Source organism: Somniosus microcephalus, chromosome 2 (assembly GCF_052327205.1).
Source record: "Somniosus microcephalus isolate GS21.2 chromosome 2, FLI_Smic_1.0, whole genome shotgun sequence".
In the NCBI taxonomy this organism is placed as follows: Eukaryota; Metazoa; Chordata; class Chondrichthyes; order Squaliformes; family Somniosidae; genus Somniosus; species Somniosus microcephalus.
The window spans coordinates 37,535,008-37,541,007 of NC_140988.1; positions in this window are offsets into that span (position 1 = coordinate 37,535,008).

Sequence of the window (6,000 nt, forward strand, 5' to 3'; positions counted from 1 at the left end):
ATGATTGTGAAATTAACAGAACAAGGACTGAGAAGGAAGTGTAAATTAGAGTGAGTAAATTCAATAACAAATCAGGTACAGAAAGAAACATAGAGAGGGAAGGACAGATTGGATTAAGAGAGAGGGAAAAAGGAGACCAAAAGGAAAAGTAAAAATGTATTTGAAATTTTTTTCACTTTTTAAATCTCCAACAACGATTAAAACCTGAAGGAATGAGACTCCACACTTGTAATAGATCATTTTTAGTGCCAGAGAGGTTGATTGGCAGTAATTAACACTTATCTCATATTTAGATGGGTATTTAGACTGAAATAAACAAGACTTAACTTCCTGTGTCAAATTTAGTTTGTACCTACCATGCAAGTGCAGCAACTTAAGGTCATTCAAAGCATTTCAATCATGAGGCAGCCAGCGAGCTGCCATTTTCATGAAGCTACCAGTGGAGTGGCGCATCTCGGACAGCAACTTTTGGATTTCCGTTTTTAACCTCGTATCTGCCCTCACCTGAAGTTGCTAGCATTTGCGCATAAATAATGGCGAGCGCCATTAGCCTCGCTGTTATCTTGACACCAAATTATGGCCCAATATCTTCCCCTTCGGTCATGCCTTTAGTCACGTCCTCTAGCTCTTCTTCTGTCTCTGCTCAGTGTTCATTTCCTCCTCCTCCCACTTTTATTCTGAAGTACCCTGGCATGTTTCACTATATTAAAAGTACTATATAAGTGCATGTTGTTAGTGCTAAGCCCAGAGTCTTCCTGCCTGGTGATATTTCCATGAGCAAATCACATTTTAACACGGCTTCTTCCCTGCATTTGAACCTTGATTTTATCATTAAATATGGTCACAACTATCAAGATGGAAAAGAGTAATTTAACATATTGATAGCACAGATGCTTAAATGATTGGTCATTCTGACAATGATATGTGATTAACAAAGTTTCCTAATGTGGCATAATATATAAGGCAGTCATTAACACAGATGTGATTGCTTGCATTTTTGGAAGCTCCACTTAATTCACAACAGCATATAATGCTGGGAGAGGGGAGAGTTAAGATTGCTATAACAGTGGTATAAATGGTAGGCTGAATGACCAGAAGTATAAATTTCTAAATAAAGAAGTCCACCATGTTAGAGCAAGAACATAATATGCCATGCAGTGACTGTGCCCATGGTGCATTTTGTCTTCTCATCCTTGTTGACCTCTCTGTACCTTTGACACAGTCAATCACACAATCCTCCTCCAATGCCTCTTCTTCATTGTCCAGCTCTGTGAGACTATCCTTGATTGGTTTTACTCCTATCTATCCAATCATAGCCAGAGTTTCTCTAATAATGGCTTCACTTCCCACCCCAAACCATCACCTCTAGAGTCTCTCAAGGATCCATCCTTAGCCCCTCCTCTTCTTTATCTAGATGCTGCCTCTTGTTAACATCATCAAAGCAATGGGATCAACTTCCACATATATGCCAATGACATCCAGCTCTACCTCTCCACTACTCTTCTTGCTCTCTCCACTGCCTCCATGCTGTCAGACTAATTATCTCACATCCAGTCTTGGATAAACTGTAATCTCCTCCAGCTAAATATTAGGAAGATGATCTCCATCACAAATGCCATACCCTTGTCATTGACTCCATCCCCCTCCCTGGCCAATGTCTCAGGCTCAACTACACTGTTCACAACTTGGTGTCCTGTTTAGCCCTGTGTTGAGCTTTTGACCTCATATCTTCTCCATCACAAAGGCCACCTACATCAACCGCCTTCATCCATACCTAGCCCATTTGCCTCTGATACTCTCATTCATGCCTTTGACATCACCTGACTGGCCTCGCAGCCTCCAACATCCATAAACATTAGCTCATCCAAAACTCTGCTGCCATATCCTATCCCACGACCCGCTCACCTAGCACATCCCTCCTCGTTGACCTGCATTAGCAGCTGATCCCGCAATGCCTCAAATTTAAAATGCTCATCCTTATGTTTAAATTCCTAACTGGCTTTAGTCCACCCTATCTCTGTAACCTCCTCTAGCCCTACAACCCTTCCCATAGCCTCTGACTCTGGTCTCTTGTGCATCTCCCCCTTCCTTCATCCAATCATTGACAACTGCACCTTTAGCTGCCTAGGCCCAAAGCCCAAAGTTCCTTCCCTAAACCTCTCCACCTCACACCTCACTCTCCTCTTTAAAACTCATCTCTTTGATCCAGTCTTTGGTCACCCTCCTAATCTTTCCTTTTTTGGCTCGGTTTCTGTTTTGCTTATGTCTCCATGAAGCACCTTGGGACATTTTGTTACATTAAAGATGCTAAATAAATGCAAGTTATTGTTGATGGTGCATGGATATACATCTGCTCCCAAAACAAATCTTTGAGCTCAGCCATGCCATAACTGGAGTCTGAAAAACAGGAACCAAATGCTTCCACAGAAAAATGGACGGAATATCAAAGGGAGACTCACCGAGAGCCATTCTTGTATTTATTACACCAGTCAATTCCAGAGTGGCTTGGGAGCATGATGCTCATCTCTCTTACAGCAGGTGTGGCACAATGGCAGAGGAAAGCCTTTAGATAAACGAAGGAGCAAAAATTTAAAAGTTTAAAAAAAATTATATATAACACACTATCCAATATAGTGTTGCTCATGGATTTAGATATATCGGACTCTTAGCTTTCTCTGCTACTAGTGGTGCTCAGTGCATTGGGATCAGCAATGGAATTGTTGAAATTTTGCATCTTACTCCTTCTGTCTCCAAATCTTTCTTCTCCCTTGTGAGCTCATGCCCCGGTCTCTTCCATGTTCTTATTTTAGTTCATAATTCCTTCTCTTCACTGAACAGCTGCGTTATGATTCCATTTGCTATACAATTGTTCATTTTCTAGCTTGATTGCTATCCTGCTCTGTGGTCTGTTTGTTTTCCTCAACCACAGTCTTCAAAAAAAAAATCAAAATTCAGCTGTTGCAGTAATGCACTCTCAAATTTATTAATTTTTTTCTTCAGTAAACTCCTGAGTTTATTCTTTTGCTTTTCTTCCTGGTATGCCAACACTGTAAGGAAAAGTATCTGTGGCTAGAACTGTTTTTTGATGGACATATTGTTCAAGTTCAACCTCAGCTGGGAAGGCCAGATTGAGTCATGAGCTATCTGGGGCGGTACACCCAAGGTTAGGGATGTTAATCACATCTGGTCACATAGGTTGGGTCATGAATGAGAAAGTTAGAATGATTGGAAGATGGTTTGGTGATTCTGTGATTTTCTCCCCTAATTTTTTAAATTTTAGTGCCATCTTTCAGATGAGACGTTAAACCGAGGTCTCGTCTGCCCTCTCAGGTGGACGTAAAAGATCCCATGGCACTATTTCGAAGAAGAGTAGGGGAGTTATTCCCGGTGTCCTGGCCAATATTTATCCCTCAATCAACATAACAAAAACAGATTATCTGGTCATTATCACATTGCAGTTTGTGGGAGCTTGCTGTGTGAAAATTGGCTGCCATGTTTCCTACAATACAACAGTGACTGCACTTCCAAAAGTACTTCATTGGCTGTAAAGTGCTTTGGGACGTTCGGTGGTCATGAAAGGCGTTATATAAATACAAATCTTACTTTCTTTAAGTTTTATTGTTAGAAATATATCGCAGTTCACGAGGAACTGTCATGGCAACTGTATTACCACATAATGTTGTTTGCTGCAGTGTGATTGGTCATTTTAGTTAATGATAAATAATAGAGACATTCTGGAATTGGATTCTTTTCTGCTTTTGAGATGCGATTGGATGAAGGAACAAGTTGCAGGGACAAAAGTTTCCGGAATTTGGTTGAGGTGCTAAACAGTAGTCTTTTGTTTTGCAATCTGTTTGGCCAAAGGGACTCTGCAACATCATGCATGTGCGTGCACATTTTCACACAAGACTACAGCACATAGATACACATTCACAATATTTTTTAACAATATATATTTTTGGAAATGTGTGTTTAGCTGCTCTCTTATGCTTGACTTTCAGAATTTTGATTGGAAAAATATAAATTTTAGGCAACCTACATTCAAAGTCCCCACTAAGCTCTGTGTTCTCCAACAGCTCAGTGATTAAATGTGTCACTCAGAGCAGACAAGTCACAACATTGGCAAGCCGTTTGACCCTGAGCTGAGCTTTCTATCTCATATCTGGCTTAGGTTCTCATATGAGTGGCCAGATAGCTGCTAGTGCTTGTGGAACCATACCCATGAGTTAACACTTTTAGGGGAACAGGGGAGGTTTCCTTTGGTCCAGCTAATCCCAACAATCAAACTCACTTCCTCCATTTTCATCGCTAAAACATCCTTTCCATCAACAAGTATTCCCACTCTGCCCACATCAGTTCCATTGTCATTTGCCCTGCATCACATCACGTCTTCGTAAAATGGATGCCTCTTTTCTGATCATTGTACTTGGATATGATTGTATTCTCCATTTCATTTAATGCTGTCGGTTTAATACCTATTCTGAAGAAGAATTACACACCCTTTCATCGACCTTCTGTGCATTTCCAGCAATGCTTAAAATGTGTTTATTTCTATCCTATATTCTTACCACAATCGTAGTTGAACAACCAGTTCATTCTGCATACTTTCTAACATATCGTTTAAGACTGCCTGTAATTTGAACTGCACACGTATTCCCCATGAAAATATGAGAAAAGCAATTAAAACATGTGTTAAATGCCCTGGGATATGTGATCGTTTCACTTATGACGGTATTAATATAGCTTTTTGTACTCGTATGTATATAGTCAAAATACTAAAAGGATTATCTGATTTTGTGAAAGTTGATTCTTTGACGATAAAATACTAAGTTCTGGAAAACGTTTAGTTTTAACTTCTAGGCAATTACACAAAGAACCTCATTGGTGCACACCGTCAACCTAACGAAGTTAGATACGGATTTAAGACCACATTGTGGAGTGAGCTCGCAAACTCTGGCGTCTGAAGCACCAAGTACGGATGAAGGCATAATGAAGTTAGACATGGCTACAAATCATAATCACATTTCCCCGGTACAATGCAGCTAAAAACTCTGCCAGGTTTAACTAGGTTGGACATGGGCTACTCACTGCATTGTGCCTGAACACAAAATTTGGAAATTAGATTACCATGTGCAGAGGCAGACTTTAATGAAGTTAGACATTGCATGGTGACTCTTACAGTCTGAAAGGGGTACAATAAAACCCTGCCATACAGATGCGTACACATACTGGGAAGTACGCCTCCAAATGAGCGAACACTGTAATGGAAGCGATAGATACGACTCAGATAAGACCAATTTGAGGCTTTAAAGATTAACTATATACACACAAACACAAATTACAGAAAAGTTGGGATTCCGTTCATACTGATTGTGTAGAGGAAGTGATATTTTGAATTGGTTGCATTTTTTTTACTACTAGCTGAAGCCTGAATAATTTTTGCTTTTAACATTGTAATTGATAATATCAAACATTGCCTGTATTATGTTTGTGCCTAAAACTAACTATGTTCCCGATGGGGAATTTGTTAATACCGTCACCAACAATTTAATGCAAAATAAGTTACTATTCTGTTGCTGGACGTTCTATCTAAACTCTTCCCTCTTTAACGAGCATTGCAAAGTGATAAATTCACTTGTTGGATAGCTAATTGTCAGATGTCTTTAAGTAAACTGCAATGGCAGTGCCATAAATGTGTCCTGATCTATAATAAACAGCGGTGTCATTGTCAATCGTATGACAATAGATCTGGCAGGTGGCATGTAGCTAGGATTCTGGCATCTCGATCGCCGGGGTGCCACCACATCAGTCATTTTTTTTTGTTGTCGCAGGAATTTGAAGAAGGATTTTTGTGAAGGCACGCGAGCATCTGCCGCTGAGCCTGTGCCATTAGCATTCATACAATTAACCCCTGCAGCTCCCACTAGCCAGCAGTGAAAGGCACATGGCCTTGATTGCCTTTCTCCACACCAACAATGCTGATTATTCATCTCAACCTAC